The 23,815-nt window shown below is 36.8% G+C and overlaps 1 protein-coding gene across 7 annotated transcripts in view; it reads right to left on the bottom strand.

Annotated features, from left to right (window-relative positions):
- Positions 1–23,815, bottom strand: part of LOC138739254 (disks large homolog 2-like) — a 784,112-nt gene that overhangs the window by 268,855 nt on the left and 491,442 nt on the right. The gene's annotated exons all lie outside the window — the stretch shown is intronic.

The raw sequence follows: 23,815 nt of genomic DNA, 5'->3' as shown, positions 1-23,815 counted from the left end.
AAATTCGGTGCATCACCAAAGACTCTCAAAAACTCACTAGAGGTGGCAACTCTCAGGACAAGATAAACTCCAGACGGTTGCTATCTTGGCTTGCAACATCACAGGCACCAGACTTCATTCTATTGAGGACAACTACATGAGGCATTCTCTTTATCCTCAAAGACCCCCACCACCCAGGCCATGTCCTCTTCACTCTGCTACCATTAGGAGCCTGAAGACGAGCATTCAATGGAATAAGGATAGCTTGTTCCCCTCTGCCATCAGTCTCCTGGATGATCAATGAACCAAAGATACTGCCTTTCTTTTTGTGCACTATTATTTTATTTTTTATATATTATTGTTGTAAGGTGGTTATAATATGAATGTTTGCTCTATGATGCTGCCACAAAACATTGAATTCCCTGACTTGTTCAAGGCAATAAATTCTGATTAGGATTCTCATGTTGAAAAATGGCAATGGTGATTAAAAGCTTAGAAGCAAGCCTAGCTCTCTTATTCCTGCACCAATGAAGCAATTAAACATACCTGAGTAATTAAAAATACGTGTGAAGCCAACTGTCCCAAGCATTATGGTGTCCTAAAATGGGCGATCTATATATAAAAAGTACTGTAATTTCTACACGGCCAAACCAAAACATATACAAATAACTTTTAATAAAATCTGAATGTCCACATTAATCACATGTGAATTATTTGATTACAAATTTATAATTGTGGAGCACAGGAGCAAACAAAGGAAAAAGTGACTTTGGCCCAAACATCATGGAGAGCACTGTAGATTTAATTTATTCCAATTGGGAAAAAAAACTGCTAGAAAATTGTCCATCAGGAACAGTGCTAAATATTGTAATTAAAGTGCAATCACTTTACTTTCAAATTCATCCACTATCTATGCAGAGTACTTTAACATGTTTCCATTGGCAGTTCAACTTCTAACCCCCAGTTTTTGAATTAAGAGTTTGCAAATGTAAACATAAAAGAAAATCATTCTCTGTAAAAAATTTTTAAACATGTTTAAACAGAAGAATCATTTTCATAAATTTGACTTTTGAATACATCTATTCAAAAAGTACTCACAGGCACTCCAAATACTCAGTTATTGCATCAGAAATTGTAAAAGTAAAATTCAAGTGTAAAAAAAATTATCTGTAAATTCGAAGGGAAGGCAAAAGCATTTAACTTGTGCTACAACAACCATATGAAAAATAAGTGAGACATGGACATTGAATTATTATGCAAAACATGAAAACAAATGGAGTTTAATTTCAATTATTAAAATTATGTAATAAAATAATTGGTTGCTTTTTTAAATTTTGCAAGATTTAAGGACATTAAATGGAAATCTATTCATAAGCAAAGAACAAAACAGAAAAGTGAGAGGAAATGATTGATTAGGGATTGACATACTACATCTGTTCAGAGAATTAAAGAAAATATGGAATGTAGTTCTTTTAATGTTCAGAGAAAAGATAATGAATCAGAATTAGAATCAAAATTTATTGTTATGAACACATCATGTAATTTGGTGTCCTGCAACAGCATCATAGAGCAAACCATCTTCCAACATTGCTATAAATAAAATAAAAATAACAATAATAGAGCATGAAAAGTAAGTAAGGTTCATTCGCCATTCAGGAATCTGATGGCAGAGGGGAAGAAGCCATCCTTGTGCAGTTACGTGCTCGGCTTTAGGTTCGTGTACTTTTTCCCCTGATGGTAGCAGAGTAAAGAGGGCATGGCCTGGGAGATGGGGGTTTTTGAGGAAGAGGCTGCTTTTTTAAGACACTGCCTCATGCATATGTCCTTGACGGAGTGAAGTCTGGTGCCTGTGATATTTTATTCTTGTCCTGAGAGTTAGTACCTCCATACCAGGCAGTGATGTAACCAGCTAGAATGCTCTCCATGGTAAACCTGTCAAAGCTTTTGAGAGTCTTCTGTGACATACCGAATCTCCTCAGACATCTCACAAAGGGGAGGCGTGGCGAGATGGCGTAGAGACTAGATGTGTCATCCCTGTCCTCTCTGGTCAGACTTTTAAGTACCCGTTTTTTAACCCTTTATTTTTAATTTTAAAATTTTAATTTTTAGTTTGATATTTTGGTGAGCCATTATGGCTGCTAATGTAAAAAAAAACTAAGTTTCAGTTACAAAAGAAAATACAGTTTCGAAGTGTAGAAGAATTGGGGCCTAAACGACTTGACGGAGCCTTGGACTCGATTTCAGCGATCCCCAAGCCTCAACGATCGCTGGTGGGGACAAAAGTTAAAGTAACAGCCACTCACCAGTCTCAAGATGGCGCTGGTTCGACCCATTTTGTGGAGGAAGGAGCGCGCTCCTGAGAAGTTGGGCATGAGCCTGGAGGCTTGTTGCAAAGAATAACCCCGTTGAAAGAGATGGGAGCGCGGAGAAAGAGGACTGTGACGCTAGACACACAGTCTATAGTGACTGTGGACGTGAGTAGCGCTGCTAATTATGGAGGATTCCGTAATTTTATTTAAAATGGTCTGCGGGGGGAGGACAGCAGCAACCCCCTGAGAAGTCGGGGGGTCGTCATTGGGTGTTGAAACCCTCAGCAAAACGACTAGAATGCTGCCTTTCGATGTACAACTAGAAGAGGGCTTACCTTACTCTGCCACTGCACAGGAAATGGAAGAAGAGCTGGAAGAAAGTGAGTTACAAATTACGGAACCGGATTCTGCATTCCAAATTGCATCTCAACCTGTTGATATGATGTTTGAAGGTATTGCTTCTTATTTGGATATCATTACTGGTCAATTGAACCAGCTGGTTCAAATGAATACTGATATGAGCTCAGACCTAACTGTGGTTAAGACAGAAGCTAAAGAAAATTGGGAAAACTTTAAAAATTTTGAAGCTTCCTTTTCTGAATGTAAACAACAGGTACAATCCAATACAGAAACAATAGTAAAGGTGGAAAAATCAGTTAAAGATTTAGGAGCCCAGGAAAGAGAATTAACAAAAAAAAAGACTATTTGGAAAATCAAAGCAGAAGAAATAATGTGAAAATTCTGGGTTTGCCAGAAGGTATAGAAGGTCAAGATCCTGTCAAATCTTTTTAAAAATTGGATTCCTCAGATGTTAAGGGAAGAGTCTTTTCCTGATGGATTGGTATTGGAAAGAGCACATAGAGCTTTAAGAAGAACAACCCTACCTGGTCAACCCCCAAGAGCTGTGATAGTTCATTGTTTGAACTGTTTGGATAGAGAGACAATTCTTCAACTTGCAGTTCAAAATGCAAGACAAAGGCAAGCTCCAAAGATGATTCAGAATAGTAGAGTTTTCTTCTACCCTGAGTTGAGTCAAGATGTCATTAGATGCTGACGTGAATGTAATCCAGTTAAAGATGTTTTATGGCGTAAAGGTTACAAATTTGCTTTTCATTACCCTGCTATGTTGAAAGTGTATTATGGAAACTATCAGTCACAATTCTTTGAGAGTGAGCATGAAGCAATGGTTTTTGCTAATTCGCTACCAGATGTCAGAGGACAAAGAAGAAGTCCACCATTATCTCCTAAAAGAAAATCTGATGGTTTTGGAAATGGGAATATTGGCAGAAGTGGAAAGAATGGGAATGGAAAGAGTTCATCTACTCTTGAAATGAGTTCACCATCTGGATTGGAATCTCAAGGCTGATTTTTTTGGTAATATGTTAATATTTTTGATTGGCTGGCTGGGGAGGAGGGGATTGCACTGATTTCTTTGTTAGTCATCAGTCACTAGTGGGTAGTCCACATCCAGTTCTTTTAGGGAGTTACTACCTTTTGGTATTTTTTTGTTTTTTTTTGTTTTGTTTTTCTTATTAATGAATATTATTTTTATTTGGAGGGCCTATATATTTTAATTTGGGGGTCCTATATAATAACAAAAAAATTTTTTTTGATTATTTTTAGTATTTAGTTAAAATATGTCAAATTTGAAATTTGCTACTTTTAATGTTCAGGGATTAAACAACCCGATCAAGCTTAAGAGAGTTTTGACATATGTCAAAAAGATGAAAATTGATCTTGCTTTTTCACAGAAGACACATTTGAATGAAAAAGAAAGTATGAAACTGAAGAGGGACTGGGTTGGACACGTTTTTTTTTTCTTCATTTTTTCTAAAGCTAAGGGAGTAGCAATTTTGATACATAAAAATTTACCTTTTGAATTACAATCATTGGAAATGAATGCAGGACGTATTCTTAAATTTTTTTTGTTATTATTAATTTTGTGATTATTTTTAGTATTTAGTTAAAATATGTCAAATTTGAAATTTGCTACTTTTAATGTTCAGGGATTGAACAACCCGATCAAGCTTAAGAGAGTTTTGACATATGTCAAAAAGATGAAAATTGATCTTGCTTTTTCACAGAAGACACATTTGAATGAAAAAGAAAGTATGAAATTGAAGAGGGACTGGGTTGGACATGTTTTTTTTTTTCTTCATTTTTTTCTAAAGCTAAGGGAGTAGCAATTTTGATACATAAAAATTTACCTTTTGAATTACAATCATTGGAAATGAATGCAGGACGTATTCTTAAATTGAATTGTAAGATTTTTAATGAATTTTGAACTTTACTCAACATTTATGCACCAAATGTGGATGATGAAGCATTTATTTCGGATGCATTTTTGCTTCTGGGACAAGCTAATGAAAATGTTCTGGTTGGAGGAGATTTTAACTGTGTTCTGGAACCTTTATTAGATAAATTTCCAAAAAATGTTAAAAAATCTAAAATGGCAATTCAAATTCGAGCTTTGATGAATGATTTTAATTTAGTGGCTATTTGGCGATGTCTCAACACAACAGAGAAGGGAATCTTTTTCTCGAATTGATTTTTTTTTAGTATCCGCTCATTTACAGGGGAAAATATTGCAAGCAAAATATAAAAGTAGGGTAATTTCAGATCATTCTTTGTTGTATTTTACTTATGAGAGTTCTGAAAAATGTGTGCAGCTTCTCGTTGGAGATTCAATACAATGTTGTTAAAAAAAGCAGAATATACTGAATTTAAAAAAAAACAAATCAATCTCTTCTTGGAAGAAAATGTTAATTCCATTCAGAGTAAATTTATATTGTGGGATGCTATGAAAGCTTACTTGAGAGGACAAATAATTAGATATACCTCTAAGGTTAAAAAGAATTATTCGACCGAGAGCCTTGAATTAGAGAAACAGATTGAAACAGAAAAGGGAATTTCAGAGAGATGTGACAGAAAATCAAAAAATAGAGTTGTCTAGATTGAAATTGAAATACAATACATTGCAATCTTATCAATTTCAATGCTTGATTAATAGATCTAAACAACGGTATTATGAATGGGGTGAGAGGTACTGGAAAGAGCCCATAGAGCTTTAAGAAGAACACCCTCAGCTGGTCAACCACCGAGACCGGTAATAATTCGATGTTTGAGTTATTTGGACAGAGAAGCAATACTTCGACTCGCAGTACAAAATGCGAGACAACAAACTCAGTTATTGATTCAGAATAGCAGAGATTTTTAAAATCCTGATTTGAGTCAAGAGGTCATTCAACGTCGACGTCGATTCAATCCAGTTAAAGAAGTTTTGTGGCGTAAAGGTTATAAGTCTACTTTTCGCTACCCTGCAGTGTTGAAGGTGTTTTATGGAGACTATCAATTTCGGTTTTTTGAAAATGAACATGAAGCAATGATTTTTGCTGATTCATTGCCAGATATAAGAGGACAAAGACGTAGTCCACCATTATTTCCTAAAGAAAAATCTGGTTGTTCCAGAAACGGAAGAAATGGCAGAAATGGGGAAAAACGGAAATGGAAAGAGTCTACCCCCTTCTGAAATGGGATCTCCGAGATTGGAATCTTTTGGATGAAAAGAAGAATTTTCTTATTCCATTTTTTTTGTTATGATATTTTGATGTTATTGATTGTTTGGCTGGGGAGGGAGAGATTTGCGTTAAGTTCTTTACTAGTCATCAGCCACTGGTGGGTGACCCACACCCAATTTTTGTTTAGGGGATTACTACCTTTTGGTGGGTTTTTTTGGGGGGGGATTTTCTTTTTTTTTCTTTATTTTTTTAATTTTCTTGTTAGTTTTTAATTTGTGATTTTTTTTTTTCTATTGGAGGGCCTATATACATTGATTTGAGTTTTTCTATAAAGATATTATGAAACTGCCAAAATGTTTGGCCTGGAAGTCAGCCTGAAGAAAACTGAGGTCCTCCATCAGCCAGCTCCCCACCATGACTACCAGCCCCCCCACATCTCCATCGGGCACACAAAACTCAAAACGGTCAACCAGTTTACCTATCTCGGCTGCACCATTTCATCAGATGCAAGGATCGACAATGAGATAGACAACAGACTCGCCAAGGCAAATAGCGCCTTTGGAAGACTACACAAAAGAGTCTGGAAAAACAACCAACTGAAAAACCTCACAAAGATAAGCGTATACATAGCCGTTGTCATACCCACACTCCTGTTCGGCTCCGAATCATGGGTCTTCTACCGGCACCACCTACGGCTCCTAGAACGCTTCCACCAGCGTTGTCTCCGCTCCATCCTCAACATCCATTGGACCGCTTACATCCCTAACGTCGAAGTACTCGAGATGGCAGAGGTCGACAGCATCGAGTCCACGCTGCTGAAGATCCAGCTGCGCTGGATGGGTCACGTCTCCAGAATGGAGGACCATTGCCTTCCCAAGATCGTGTTATATGGCGAGCTCTCCACTGGCCACCGTGACAGAGGTGCACCAAAGAAAAGGTACAAGGACTGCCTAAAGAAATCTCTTGGTGCCTGCCACATTGACCACCGCCAGTGGGCTGATAACGCCTCAAACCGTGCATCTTGGCGCCTCACAGTTTGGCGGGCAGCAACCTCCTTTGAAGAAGACCGCAGAGCCCACCTCACTGACAAAAGGCAAAGGAGGAAAAACCCAACACCCAACCCCAACCAACCAATTTTCCCCTGCAACCGCTGCAATCGTGTCTGCCTGTCCCGCATCGGACTTGTCAGCCACAAACGAGCCTGCAGCTGACGTGGACTTTTTACTCCCTCCATAAATCTTCGTCCGCGAAGCCAAGCCAAAGAAGAAATTATTGGTATTTAGTAATAATAGTAGGTATGTCAAAGTTGAGATTTGCTACTTCTAATGTTCGAGGATTAAACAGTCCGATTAAGCATAAGCAAGTCTTGGCGTATATTAAGAAAATGAAAATTGATATTGCTTTTTTACAAGAAACACATTTGAATGTGAAGGAAAGCATGAAATTAAAGAGGGACTGGATTGGGCATGTATATTCTTCTTCATTTAATTCTAGAGCTAAAGATGTAGCAATTTTGATACATAAAAATTTATCTTTTGAATTACAATCAATGGAGGAAAAGACAGGATGTATTCTTAAATTGAATTGTAAGATTTTTAGTGAATTTTAGACTTTACTTAATATTTATGGCCCAAATGCAGATGATGAAATATTTATTTCAGATGCATTTTTATGTTTGGGTCAGGCTAATGATAATATTTTAGTTGGTGGTGATTTTAAATGTGTTTTGGAATCTTTATTAGATAAATCTCCGAAGAAAGTTAAGAAATCCAAGATGGCAATTCAGGTCCAAGCGTTGATGAAAGATCTTAATTTAGTAGATATTTGGAGACGTCTTAATCCGACAGAGAAATGACATGAATCGTTTTCGAGGATTGACTTCTTTTTAGTATCGGCACATTTAAAGGAAAATACTACAAGCGGAATATAAAAGTAAGGTGATTTCAGATCACTTTTTGTTATATTTTATATTTGCAACTTCTGAGAAAATTCAAATGGCTTATCATTGGAGGTTTAATACAATGTTGTTAAAAATGGAATTTATTGATTTTTTTTGAAAAAACAAATTAATTTTTTTTGAAAGAAAATTCTAATTCTGTTCAAAGTAAGTTTGTATTATGGGATGCTATGAAAGCCTATTTGAGAGGACAAATAATTAGTTATACTTCTAAAATAGAAAAGAATCAATTAAATCTGAGTCTTGAATTAGAAAAACAGATTGATGAGTTAGAAAAGGAATTTCAGAAAGAGGCTACAGAAGATTAGAAAATAGAATTATCTAGGCTGAAATTGGAATATAATACTTTGCAATCTTATCAATTTGAATGTGTGATTAATTGGACTAAACAATGGTATTACGAATGGGGAGGGAAAGCACATAAGGTATTGGCGTGGCAATTAAAGAAAGAACAGATTTCGAATACTATTAATGCTGTTAGACGGAATTTTCTTATTCCTTATAAACCTCGTGAGATTTAATGATGAATTTTATTCATTTTATAAAAAGTTATATACTTCTGAAGGAAAACAAGACACTGGATCAATTGATCTTTTTTTTATCACAGTTGAATTTACCGATATTAGAGGATGCAGATATACAGGAGTCAGAAGAACCATTTACTGATTTGGAAATTGAAATGGCTATGCTAGAAATGCTGAACGGTAAATCGCCTGGTGATGATGGATTTTTGGTTGAATTTTATAAAATTTTTTATGATGATTTATCTGCAGTGTTTGGGGATGTATTACGTCAAGTTGGAAAACATTATGAATTACCTGAGTCTTGTTCTAGTGCTTTAATTACAGTAATTCCTAAAAAAGATAGAGGTCCTTTGAAAGTAACTTCATATAGAACAATTTCGTTGTTAAATGTAGATTATAAAATGGCTAAAATATTAGCGAATAGATTGGCTAAATTTTTACCCAAGTTGATTCATATTGATCAAACAGGTTTTATAAAGAATAGACATGCTTCAGATAACATTTTGCGCATGATTAGTTTGATTAATAGATTTCGACAATCCTCAGATCATCCGATGGTGATATCCTTAGATGGAGAAAAAGCATTTGATAGAGTTGAAGGGAATTTTTTGTTTAGAGTTTTAGAGAAATTTAAGTTTGGTCCTTTTTTTATTGGTTGGATTAGGGCTCTATATAGTAAACCGAATGGTTTGATTTCGGAATCCTTTAAGTTAACTCAATCAACTTGTCAAGGTTGTCCTTTATCACCAGCTTTGTTTGCGTTAGTGATTGAACCTTTAGCACAGTTGATAAGACAAAATACACAGATACAAGGTATGAAAGTTTTAGATGAGGAGTATAAAATTAATTTATTTGCTGATGATGTATTGGTGCATTGAATAAACCCAGCTCAGTCACTTTTGCACTTGAAGGAATGTTTAATACAATAAGGATGTCTTTCTGGATATAAAGTTAATTGGGAAAAAAGTGAAATATTACTGGTAAGTGAAGGAGATTATTCAGTTTATAAGAATATTATTAATTTGAAGTGGACTGATCAAATTAAATATCTGGGTATAATTTTGAATGTTAATTATCAATCTTTATATAAATGAAATTATACTCCATTAACCAAAAAAATTAAAACTGATTTGATTAAATGGAAAGATTTACCTTTTAATTTAATGGGTAGGATAAATACAATTAAGATCAATAACTTTCCACGTATACAATATTTGTTTCAATCTATTCCGTATTTACTTGATAAATTTTTTTTTGAGATTTGAATAAAATGGTTAGAGAGTTTTTATGGAGGGGTAAATTTTCAAGAGTAGCTTTGAATAAATTAACTTGGAAATATGAGTTAGAGGGATTACGTTTACCACATTTTCAAAATTATTATGAAGCAGCCCAACTTAAATTTATTAGTTCATTGATGGATTTGGTACGGCCTCCTAATTCGGCTAAAATTGAGATGGCAAGTATTTCTGAATTTGAAATACATCAATTTTTGTTTAGATGGAATATAAATTTGTTACAACAATATAATGAGACTATACTAAAACATTTAATGAAGTTATGGATAAAGAAAAATAAAATGACAGGCTCTAGGGGTAAATTATCGGCTTTGACTCCATTGTATAATAATCAACTTATTTCTTTTTCAATACATAATCAAAGTTTATTGCATTGGAGATTTAAAGGTGTGAAAAATTTGGAAGATGTTTTAAAGAGAGTAAGTTTTTATCTTTTAATCAGATGAGGGAAGGTTTTGGTATTGATAAGAACTCTATTTCTTTATTATTAAATTCGATCTTTGGTAAAATGTATGTTTGGTAGAGATATGATTTTACCTAAAATGACTAAATTTGAGACTTTTCTTATGAAGGTACCAGAGAAGGGTTATATTTCATCTATGTATCAAATATTACAGGATGGTATGGATAAAAAGGGTTGGGACCGTGAGCAGGAAAGGGCTTTGGCAAATACTAGAGCGCATCGGATGTCCCCCAAAGTTCCTCAACATGATTATCCAACTGCACGAAAACCAACAAGGTCGGGTCAGATACAGCAATGAGCTCTCTGAACCCTTCTCCATTAACAATGGCGTGAAGCAAGGCTGTGTTCTCACACCAACCCTCTTTTCAATCTTCTTTAGCATGATGCTGAACCAAGCCATGAAAGACCCCAACAATGAAGACGCTGTTTATATCCGGTACCGCACGGATGGCAGTCTCTTTAATCTGAGGCGCCTGCAAGCTCACACCAAGACACAAGAGAAACTTGTCCGTGAACTACTCTTTGCAGACGATGCCGCTTTAGTTGCCCATTCAGAGCCAGCTCTTCAGCGCTTGACGTCCTGCTTTGCGGAAACTGCCAAAATGTTTGGCCTGGAAGTCAGCCTGAAGAAAACTGAGGTCCTCCATCAGCCAGCTCCCCACCATGACTACCAACCCCCCCACATATCCATCGGGCACACAAAACTCAAAACGGTCAACCAGTTTACCTATCTCGGCTGCACCATTTCATCAGATGCAAGGATCGACAATGAGATAGACAACAGACTCGCCAAGGCAAATAGCGCCTTTGGAAGACTACACAAAAGAGTCTGGAAAAACAACCAACTGAAAAACCTCACAAAGATAAGCGTATACAGAGCTGTTGTCATACCCACACTCCTGTTCGGCTCCGAATCATGGGTCCTCTAACGGCACCACCTACGGCTCCTAGAACGCTTCCACCAGCGTTGTCTCCGCTCCATCCTCAACATCCATTGGAGCGCTTTCATCCCTATGTCGAAGTACTCGAGATGGCAGAGGTCGACAGCATCGAGTCCACGCTGCTGAAGATCCAGCTGCGCTGGATGGGTCACGTCTCCAGAATGGAGGACCATCGCCTTCCCAAGATCGTGTTATATGGGGAGCTCTCCACTGGCCACCGTGACAGAGGTGCACCAAAGAAAAGGTACAAGGACTGCCTAAAGAAATCTCTTGGTGCCTGCCACAATGACCACCGCCAGTGGGCTGATAACGCCTCAAACCGTGCATCTTGGCGCCTCACAGTTTGGCGGGCAGCAACCTCCTTTGAAGAAGACCGCAGAGCCCACCTCACTGACAAAAGGCAAAGGAGGAAAAACCCAACACCCAACCCCAACCAACCAATTTTCCCCTGCAACCGCTGCAACCGTGTCTGCCTGTCCCGCATCGGACTTGTCAGCCACAAACGAGCCTGCAGCTGACGTGGACTTTTTACCCCCTCCATAAATCTTCGTCCGCGAAGCCAAGCCAAAGAAAGATCTAAAATTAAATGGGAAGCGGATATTTGTTTTATTTTTTTTCTGAAGAAGATTGGTTAGATATCTGTTATGATGGTGTAACTAGATTGATAAATGCACGTATGATTAATTACAATTTTTTACATTAATTATATTTGACACCTGAAAAAATAAAAAAATATGGTTTTCGTGAATCAGATTTGTGTTTTAGACGTGGTGATACAGTTGGAACATTTTTTCATGCTGTTTGGTTATGTATACATATACAATCTTTTTGGAAGAAAATTCAATCTTTTTTAGAATACGATATAAGATATAAATAGTTTTAGATCCAACAGTATTTTTATTGGGTAGTTTGCAACTTCTGAAAAGTTTGGGATTAGATAAGTTTCAGCTTGCTTTTGTATATTTAGCTTTATCTGTAGCGAAAAAAATGTATTGCTAGAACGTGGAAAGATAAAAATATGATTGATATTAATAGATGGCATAATGAGATAAAATATTGTTTAATAATGGAAAAAATTACATATGTCTCACATGATAATTATAATTTTTTATTAATAAGTGGTTGTTATACTCAGAATATTTACATTTCAATTTATATTGATTAGATTTTAATATGTATATTTAACTTTTTCTTTAATATTCTTTCTTTTTTTCTTTATGGCTCTCCTTAGAGTTGGCCGAAGGGGGTTTCTTTTCTTTTTTTTATATATAAAAAAAGGTTCATGTTTATGTTTAATTGCTGCATATGTCATATTATTTGTTTTTTGAACGAATAAATAAAGTTTAAAAAAAAATGAATGGGGTGAGAAAGCACATAAGGTACTTGCATGGCAGTTAAAGAAAGAACAGGTATCAAGGGTTATTAATGCAGTTGGACGAAATTCGACTGTTACTACAAACCTCGTGAGATTAATGATGAGTTCTACTCATTTTATAAGAAATTATATACTTCTGAGGAAAAACAGGAGAGCGGATCGATTGACTCCTTTATATCGATGTTGAAATTACCGGTATTAGAGGAAGAAGATATATTGGAGCTGGAGGCTCCTTTTACTGATTTAAAAATTAAATTGGCTATGTTGGAAATGCCAAATGGAAAATCACCTGATGATGATGGGTTTTCGGTTGAATTTTATAAGGTATTTTATGATGATTTATCTACAGTGTTTGGAGATGTGGTACGACAGATTAATGAACATTATGATTTACCTGAATCGTGCTCTAGTGCCTTAATTACTGTAATTCCTAAGAAGGATAGAGATTCGTTGAAGGTGTCTTCATATAGACCAATTTCTTTGTTAAATGTTTTTTTTTTCTTTGGCTTGGCTTCGCGGACGAAGATTTATGGAGGGGGTAAAAAGTCCACGTCAGCTGCAGGCTCGTTTGTGGCTGACAAGTCCGATGCGGGACAGGCAGACACGATTGCAGCGGTTGCAAGGGAAAATTGGTTGGTTGGGGTTGGGTGTTGGGTTTTTCCTCCTTTGCCGGTAGACTATAAAATAATAGCTAAAGTATGAGCGAATTGATTGGCTAAATTTTTACCTAAGTTGATATACGTTGATCAAACAGGTTTCATAAAGAATTGATATGCTTCAGATAATATTCTTAGAGTGATTAGTTTGATTAATAAATATCGACAGTGCCCTGACCATCCGACGGTGATATCTCTCGATGCAGAAAAGGCTTTTGATGGAGTTGAATGGAACTTTTTATTTAAAGTTTTAGAGAAATTTAAGGTTGGTCCTTCTTTTATTGGTTGGATTAAAGCTTTATATAATAAACCAATAGCCAGGGTATTGACAGATGTTCAGATCTCAGAACCTTTTAAATTAACTCGTTCAACTCGACAAGGTTGCCCTTTGTCTCCAGCTTTGTTTGCGTTAGTAAGTGAACCTTTAGCACAGCTGATATGACAAAATACACAGATAGAAGGTATGAGAGTTTTAGATGAGGTGTATAAAATTAATATATTTGCTGACGATGTACTGGTGTATTTATCAAATCCAGCTCAGTCATTTTTACACTTGAAGGAGTGTTTTACACAATATGGATCTTTGTCTGGATATAAAGTTAATTGGGAAAAAAGTGAAATGTTACTGATAGGTGAAGGAGATTATTCAGTTTATAAGAATATTATTAATTTGAAGTGGACTGATCAAATTAAATATTTGGGTATAAATGTGGATGTTGATTATCAATCTTTATATAAATTAAATTATGTACCGTTAATGAAAAAGATCAAAGCTGATTTGATTAAGTGGAAGGATTTTCCTATAAATTTAATTGGAAGAATAAATACAATTAAAATGAATATATTTCCACGTATACAATATTTGTTTCAGTCAATTCCGTGTTTACTTAATAATTTTTTTTTCCAAGATTTAAATAAAATGGTTAGGGAATTTTTATGGAAGGGTAAATTTCCAAGAGTAGCTTTGAATAAGTTAACTTGGAAATATGCATTAGGAGGATTATGTTTACCACATTTTCAAAATTATTATGAGGCAGCTCAATTTAAATTTATTAGTTCTTTAATGGATTTGGAACGGCCCTCTAGTTGGGCTAAAATTGAGATGGCAAATATTTTTGAATTTGAAATACATCAATTTTTGTTTCGGTGGAATTTAAATTTATTACAACAATATAATGTGCCTATATTTAATGAAGTTATGGATGAGAAAAAATAGAACGATAGGTTCTAAGGGTAAATTATTGACTTTAACACCATTATATAATAATCAACTTATTCCTTTTTCAATGCATAACCAATGTTTATTACATTGGAAATCTAAAGGTATAAAAAGTCTGGGGGATTGTTTTAAAGAAGGTAAATTTTTATCCTTTAATCAACTTATTTTTGGAACATTTGTATAAGATTAAAAAACTTTTAGATCCGACAATATATTTGTTGGGTAAGTTGAAGCCTTTGAAAGTTTTGGGATTAGATAAATTTCAGATTGCTTTTGTATATTTAGCTTTATCTGTTGAAAAAAAATGTATAGCAAGTACATGGAAAAATGCTAATGTGATTGATATTAATAGATGGCATAATGAGATGAAAACTTGTTTGGTAATGGAAAAAGTTTTTTATGTTTTACATGATAATTATTCTTTTTTTCTTAATAAGTGGCCTTTATATTCAGAATATTTACATTTAAATTTACTTTGATTAGATTTTAGTAAATATATTTTAGTTTATATTTTAGTTTTCTTTCTTGTTGGCTCTCCTAAAGAGAGCTGGCTGAGAGGAGGAGGGGGGGGGGGGGGGTTCTTTTTTTTTCCTCTTTTTTCTATAATTTTTTTTAAATTGTTCACAATATGTACTTTTTCTACAGTATGTAATAACCTTGTTGAACGAATAAATAAAGTTGTGAAAAAAAAAGAAATCTAACAAAGTATAGCCACTGGCAAGCCTTCTTTGCGGTTGCATCAATGTGGAGGCTCCAGGACTGAACCTCGGAGATGCTGACACCCAGGAATTTGAAGTTCTTGACCCTCTCCACTACTGAGCCTTTGATGAGGACTGGATTGTGTTTCCCCGACTTCCTCCTGAAGTCCACATAAATCTCCTTGGTTTTGCTGACGTTGAGAGCAAGGTTTGTCATTACATCATTCAAAGAGCTATAATTTTCCAGAGCATCCACTTTTTCAAGTGTTTCTTCATTTTTCTCTTTAACATACTCAAACAATCTGGGGGTAGAAGGAATGACACGAACACGCAAACATCAGCAGAAGAGAGCCCTGGCTGAATGGCTCACAAAATTGGTGAGCCAGGACCCAGCATCAACTGGGAAAACGGCATTGTTACAAATTATTAACGAAACTGAAGGATATGTGGAAGAAGAGGAAGAAGAAAGACAAGAAGAATTGGACCTCTTCTGCTGAGAGGTCATTCAGTCTATCTTGAAAATGTCAGTTCCCCTGTTCCAGTACTTTAACTCTTTCATCTACTGCTTTATATTGCATTTGAACTTCTTTAATCAGTCTGTATACTTTATCTACCTTCCCATCCATTTTGGTTTCTATTTTAACCTCAGACCATTTAATATCTTTCCTTACCAACTTTAATTCTTCCATTATAATAGTTAAAGGATCTTTATTAGCTATAGCTGATAAAAGTTTAAACCTAACCCCTTCCTCTTCTAACAGCTCTTCCAGATTTACCTGTTCTTCTTCTTCCTTTATAATATCCTTTTCCAATTCTTCTTGTCTTTCTTCTTCCTCTTCTTCCACATATCCTTCAGTTTCGTTAATAATTTGTAACGATGCCGTTTTCCCAGTTGATGCTGGGTCCTGGCTCACCAATTTTGTGAGCCATTCAGCCAGGGCTCTCTTCTGCTGATGTTTGCGTGTTCGTGTCATTCCTTCTACCCCCAGATTGTCCTGGCGTCCCTGCTGTTGTAGGGATGCCACAGTCCACTGTGTGGCAAATTGGGGAGCTTGTTTTGAATAAAGAGCCGGGTCCACTCCAGCCCTCGGTCCCTTTGGCAAAGTAGGCCCTTCTTTTTCTTCCAGCTGTAATTCTTTCCATTTTCATTCTTCTCTTCTACCTCTCTGTCCTTTTTGAGTGGCAATTTTCACATTCCAGGGTAGTTCCCTCTTCTTCCTTATTATTTTTTAGAGTAAATACTTTGAATTTAGGATCAAGGGGGGGACGTCACATGATGATGTAGAGCTAGGACGGGGGATCTGGCTCCTCTGAGAAAATAACACTCAATCAGCTGACCTATCTTCCTCCTGTACGCTTCCTCGTTGCCATTTGTGATTCTGCCAACAACTGTGGTGTCATCGACAAAGTTTCAGATGGCATTGGAATTGTGCTTGGCCACACAGCCATGGATGTATAATGAGTAGAGCAGTGGGCTAAGGCATATTCTTGGGGTGCACCTGTGTTGCACTGAGGAAGAGATAATGTTTCCAATTCATACTGACTTTGATCTTCCAATGAGAAAGTCAAGGATCCAGTTGCAGAAGGGGGTACAGAGGCCAAGAATTTGTAGCTTTTTGATTAACACTGAGGGAATAATAGTATTGAAGGCTGAGCTGTAGTCTATGAAGAGCAGCTGTATGTATGAATTGATGTTTTCAAGGTGATCCACAGCTGATTGGAGAGCCGTGGAGCACCTGTGACGATAGACGAATTACAGTGGGTCCAGATCTTGAAGTACGTGTTAATTTTGGCCATCACCAGCCTCTCAAAGCATTTCATCGCAGTAGAAGTTAATGCTACTGGATGGTATAGGGAAGTACAGGGAATATGATTGGGACCATTTCCATGCCAAAGAAATTTCACCAGGCATTTTTGATCATGAATTCCATCCACCCCTCCAAGTTCACCTTCCATCATCACCATTCTTGGTGTGTGAAATATTATAATTCTGCACAAATATGTGGACATTTATTCTATTAGCCAAAACTCCTGATAATCTCATTTGTATTGTGAAATAGGGACATTGTAAGGACAGGAAAAGGACTTCAAAAATATGTTAATTCTTTACTTGGAATCAAACATTATCATAGGTTTTAAATAACATTGATTGTTTTTCATTTTGATGTTTCAGCAACATTGATATTCTAATGTTATGTCATGTTTTGATTTTTGATGTCGAGATACCATATTGCAGGCCCTCTACTTTTTGTTTGATCAACTTGACCACAAGGACTCCTATGTCAGGCTGCTCATTGACTACAGCTCAGTCTTCAATACGGTCATACCAACATGACCAAACCAAAGGATCTGGGACTCTGCAACTTGATCCTCGATTTCTTCACTGGCACACCCCAATCACTGCAGATTGGAAACCTCACCTCCTCCTCACTGGCCATTGCACAGGGACAGTTCAAGGCTGCATGCCTAGACCTCTGTTCTATTCCTTTTATTCTTATGACTATGTATTCAATTTTGGCTCAACACAATCTATAGGTTTGCTGATGGCACCATCATTGTTGGTCAACTAACTGGAAATGATGAGTCAGAGTACAGGAATGAGATTGAAAATCTGGTTAGGTGGTGCCACAACAACAATCTTGCTCTCAATGTTATCAAGACCAAGAAGCCTGTTGTTGATTTTAGGAAGTGGACATTAAAGAACCACACACCTGTTCATATTGAAGGGATGGAGGTAGAGAGGGTTAGTATCTTCAAGATCCTGGGTGTCTATATATCAGGTTCTTTCCTGAAACCAACACATCAAGGCCACCATGAAGAAGGCATACCAACACATCTGATTTCTCTGAAGAGATTTGGCATATAATCAAGAATGCTATCAGATTTCGACTCATGTGCTGTGGAATGTAAAGTGACTGGATGCATTCGAGCTTGGTTTGAGCATTCAAGAGTCCAGAAACACTGTAGACGGCAGCAAACATAGCCAGGTCCATCATAGGCTGCAATTTCCCATTCAATTAAGATACCAATGTGAGTCGCTGCCTCAAGAAGGCAGCCAACATCAGCCTCATCACAAACACTTCTCACTGATACCTTTGACCTGAAGATCAGCATCTTGAGGTTCAAGAATAGTTTCTAATAGCTATCAGACTCTTGAACCTCTACTAATTACATGAATCATGGACTGTTCTGAAATCACAAGAGGATTATCTGCATTACTGTAACACCACCTTTTTCCTATGATAACTGAATATTTATTAGCTATCTTTTGTATTTATTATTTCTTTTTAATTGACTGTATGCCCTTGTAGTTTTATTGTAATGAAGTACCTGTTCAGCTGAAGCAAACAAGAATTCAGGTATAAGACAATAAACTCATCATCATTATCAATAACATCTTGACCTAGTATGGGGGAAACCCGTACTATTGAGTGGAAAGACCTGCAAAAGGTAGTTGACGCAGCCCAGTACATCACTGGAAAATCTTTCTCCACCAGCAAGAAAATCTCTGCAATTGGAGATGAAATTTAATGTAAAATGATGTCAGATTTCAGTTGGATGAATGATGAAAAGTATACAAATTAAAGGACATAATTCTAAAAGGGGTATTCAAACACAGAGATTTGTAGGTAACTGTGTATAAATAATTGAAAGCAGCAAGCAGGTTAAGATCTTAAAAGCATAGAGGAGATATTAGTAAATAGAGACATAGATGACAAAGACAACAAAGTGATGAAGAACCTTTTTAAAACACTGGATAGATTGAAAAAGTTGGATCTTAAAATCTGTGGTAGGGAACATAATGCAAAAAAAAATCTGAGAGAACAAACAAACAATTGAAAAGGCAGGAATAATTACAGATGGCCAATGTGGCTTTGTCAAGGGTTGATCTAGAGGAGCCAATTAGATTGTATTCTTTGAAGATGTACCAAAGTGCATTGATGATGGCAAAGTAGTAGATGTAATGTAACTATTTTACTCAAGCTTTTGACAAGATCCCACAAGGGTGACTGGTTCAAAAGGTTTGAACCCATGGGATTCAGGTCAGGTTAGAAAGCTCGATCCAATATTGGCTTGATAACAGGGAGAGGCCGGATGATGGAAGAAGGTTGCTTTTTCATTTGGATACTTGTGACTAGTGGTATCCCACAAGGATTAATGTCGAAGCCCTTGTTGTTTTTAAGATATACAAATGATTTGGATGTGGAAGGCAAGATTGGTAAGTTTGCAATCGACACAAAGATTAACAGAACTGATGATGGTGTGGAATGAGAACTTAGCTGCTTAGAGATATCAATGTTTTGATGAAATGGGCTGAAAAATGGCGCGTGGAACTTAATGCAGACAAATGTGAGTGTGGTGAATCTGTGTTGTGCTATCAGTCTCTCGCTGTGCTTAGTCTGCTTTACTGACATTAGACGTGTATTATCTCTACCACTAAAGACACTCCCCTTGGGTATAACTGTATGCACTCATTGTCTTTCATTATTGTACCATTAGTTTCTGCTAATAAAAGCCATGATTCCTGGTTAACTACACAGCCTTATTCTTCTTCATTAACTGACACTTCAGTGAGGTAATACATTTTGGAGTACTAATGAGACTAAACATACAAGGGAATATTGAGGAACAGAGAGATCTCAATTCATTGAATGTAGCAATGCAGATAAACAATATAGTTAGGAAGACATGGATACTGGCCTTTATTAATCAGGACATTAAATACATAAGTAGGGTAATTATGCTCCAACTTTATAAAACTTTGGTCAGACCTTAGCTGGCCTATTGCATGAGGTTCTGGTCACCAAAACATAGGAAGGATGTACAAATGCTAAAAAATGGAATAGAGGAAATTCACCAGGATATAACCTAGGGTGGAAGAGTTTATTTTCATTTGAGTGGAGATGATTAAGAACAGACTAAATTGACAGATATAAAATTATGAGGGATTTAGATAGAATAGATTGAAGGAACCTTTTTTTCCCAATTCTGAGGTAGATAAAGCCAGAAGCCACATAGATTAGGATAAGGAGAAAGATTATTCAAAGGAAATACAAAGGGGATGCTCTTCATCTAGAGAGTGGTAATGACCTGGCTTAACTGCCTGACAGTGTGGTTGAAGCTAGTTTACTGATCACATTTAAGAAGTGTTCAGATGAACTCTTAAATCACTGTGGTGGAGAGGGCTTTAGACAACGTGCATAAAAAAAGTGCCCAATGGTCAGCATTGATAAATTGGCTAAATCACCTGTTTCTCTGCTTTAAGATTCTATTGTGCTTGGAACAGATTGGGAGAGATTAAAATCATGAAATATCTTGAAAGATTAGACAGAAAGTACATAAGAACATAAAATAATAGGAGCAGGAGTCAGCCATCCAGCCCATGAATAAGATCATGGCTGATCTGATAATTGGCTCATCTCCACCTACCTGCCTTTCCCCCAACCCTTAATTTCCTTACTATGTAAAAATCTATCTAATCTTGTCTTAAATATATTTACTGAGGTAGCCTCCACTGCTTCAATAGCCAGAGAATTCCACAGATTCACCACCCTCGAGGAAAATCAGTTCCTCCTCATCTCCATCCTAAATCTACTACCCTGAATCTTGAGGCTATATCTTCGAGTTCTGGTCTCCATAGAAATGGAAACAACTTGCCTACCTCTATCTTATCTATGCCTTTCATAATTTTATGTTTCCATATGATTCCCTTTCAAGGCTACCAATGATCCTCCCAGCAACAGAAGATCCAGTCTAGGTGAATCACTAAGTTCTGGATAGACTTGATTTGAGGGGCAAATGGCCTTGAACAGAATATTTCAACCAGTATAAAAGTGAGATGGGTTAAAATATTCACAGTTCAGTATTTTGCAGGAGTCTCAGAAGCTGCCTTATGGAATCTAGGCTCATTGCAGAAATTTGACCTTTTTGATATTTAACACAATTAAAAATAACCAAATATCCATTTAGCTTAAAGGCAAAAATAAACCTTCGATGCAGTGTGTTATGCCAAGATATTCCAAATAATACACATTCGGGTACTCATGAAGAGAGAAAAATACGCAAGGGGAAAAAAAAAATCAGGCCCTTCATTAAAAGTTGTAAAGTAACTAAAGAGTTACTTCCAGATCCAGTGAAAGATCATCCATGTTTCTCTCTCCATGGATGTGTGATAGTACAGATCTATCACCAATGTATATAGTGTATATAGTTACAGTATCTAGACTGTGCTTACAGCGATTGGCTGAGAGCTTAGCCACGCCTACTGTCTGGGCCTTAATGGGTTGTGTCCCTAGCCAGGTCGGATCATTCTGGACTGGTCAGCCACCTGTGAAGAGCTCCTGTCTTTTGCTAATAAAAGCCTTGGTTTGGATCAACAAGTCTTTGATTCGTTTGACGAGCTCTACAGGATGTTATTGACCTGCTGAGTATTCCCAACATTTCTTTTCAGACTTCCAGCTACTGTAGTTTTTCAATTACTTCTCCAATTAGCAAAGAGAAACTTTCAAATGTAAACTGTTTAGTGCAACACAGCTGGACACCAATTCATCACAGTGCTTTTGATACTCCAATTGAAATACTCTCATAGCTCCCCACTCGCTATGCCACAAACCTGGCTAGAATCTTTTACTAGAATCCACATTCTCTCCATTAGTTTGCCAGGAAACTGGCATGAATCCCAGCCCTCCAATGCATTGACCATGTAGGATGGTTACCTGAGGTAATGTAGCAAGTGGTGCAAGTGTTCTAAGATGAGACGTGGACTTGCATCTGCACCCTGGCAAGCACAGTGATTACGGGGAGTCTGAGTTACTAACAATGGTTGCTTCAATTACTCTGGTTTCAATTTCAACAGTGGTCGCTGACCAATGGGCTCATTACTAAAGGTAAATCTCCAAGTTAATTACAGCTGTGCTGCCAGGTAAAAGGGGAGATAGCAGCTTCCATCACAACGTACAAGTGGTGAGAAGGGAGACCACAAGATCCAGCACTCTGTCAACACAAGCAGCACTGAACAACCACACCATAGATGGAAAATTTACATTTTGCACCAAAATTTAGTTTGATTTTAATATTCAAAATTCCTTTAAAAAAAACCCCACACCTGTAGAAAATAAAATTCAAACAACATTTAATCTGACAATTTCATAGAGTAGGACACCAGACCAGTGAAGCCTGCCCTGCTCCTCAATAAAATCATGGTTGAATTTCGATGGCACAACTAATCTGTATCTGTTCCTCACAGCCTCGTATACCCTTTCAAATATTTATCTCCACTTTATATACTTTTAATTATCTAGCCTCACCTGCCCTTCAAAGCAGAGAATTCAAAAGATTCACATGTAGATATGTTTTTGAAGGAGATAGATTGTGGGAGTAGTGTAGGTCACAAACAGATACAAACACTTCAAAACAGATCTCATTTTAAAATGCAAAAGTTAGGAATAAGGTGATGCCTACAAGTCTGCAAAGACAATAGCCTCCAGAGCTAATGATTTTCACAACAAGGTGCAAATGGAAGGGCCCATCTCAAAATCATGCATTGATTTTGGGACTCAGCAAGCTATTTTGGTGGAGTGTGCTGTTTTAGGAAGGTCATGTGGTTTTGCAAGCAGAGAGAGAGAGAGAGAGAGAGAGAGAGAGAGAGAGAGAGTCAAACAGTTTTTTCTCTAAGTGTGACAGAGAGAGAGAGAGAGAGAGAGAGAGAGTTTGCTGGTTTTCTGCAGTGGCTTTTGGAAGCTTGTTTAAAACTCCATGTTGAAGATGGGTTGTGAGTTCTGAATTCAGCCTATTCAAAGCCCTTGTGCTCCAATCAAGAGGAGATGGCTGGCTGTACAATGTTAGCCTGAGATAAGGGAAACAGAAAAGGAACTCTGTGGTGACCTGAAAGAAATAGGTTATAATCCGGAAAACCCTGATAGGGCAAGTTTCTTCGGCAAGACACTGAAGTGGCTGATTGGAAGGAATCAGTTTGTGTGTGTCCAACGAGCAACAAATCTCTCTCTGAAAACCAACAAGAACCTTCCTGAGCAGTAACCATTTACCCTTCAAGCACAAAAGCTTGGTGAAATTCATAAATGTTAAATTCTGTGCACAGTATAAGAATTGCCTGATAACAGTGAACTTGGAGGAGTGAGATTGGACTGTCAATCAAATAACTTTTTTGAACTTACACACAAGTTACATATATGTGCGCTTAGAATTAGAAAGGGGTTAAGTTCATAGTAATAAGTTAAAGTTTGCTCCTGTTTTTATGTTTAAAGAAAATTAAAAGTAACTTTTTTTAAGTAACCATTTGTCATAGTGAATTTCTATTACTGCTGGACTTTGGGGTCCTCTGGGCCCGTCACAAATGGGAATACTCAGCAGGTCAATAACATCCTGTAGAATAATAAAGTCTGGAGGCATCAAAGACAATAGTTGAGACAGGATTGACTGCTGAGAATAGGTACCCTTTTGGACATTAAGGGAACAGGTACAAGGATCAATGGACTTGAAGTACAGGATCAACCAGATCTTTGTAAATTCCAAAACAAATTTAAGTGTAATGACTATTTCTTGTTCCCAGCTCATGATTATCTGACAGTTTAACCACAACCAGAACTTGCCCAATCAGTTAATATCACCGACCAGGAATTAAACCCAGGATTTGCTTGTCTTTTTGGAACACTTACAAACTATTTTCACTAACTGAGTCAATGAAAAGAGCAATGTATGTTCTCATGATGAAAAAATCAAAAACATGAGGATATGGTATGAAGGTGATTGGCAAAAGAGACAAAAGTAAAAGGAGAAACTTTTTAAAAAAAATATACACCCAGTGGTTAGAATCTGTAATTACTGTCCAAGGAGAAAATGGAGACTGATTCAACTGTGGGAT

Source organism: Narcine bancroftii, chromosome 7, assembly GCF_036971445.1.
Source record: "Narcine bancroftii isolate sNarBan1 chromosome 7, sNarBan1.hap1, whole genome shotgun sequence".
Taxonomy (NCBI): Eukaryota; Metazoa; Chordata; class Chondrichthyes; order Torpediniformes; family Narcinidae; genus Narcine; species Narcine bancroftii.
Note: the sequence above shows the minus strand (reverse complement) of the source record. Positions and strands in the feature narration are given on the sequence as shown.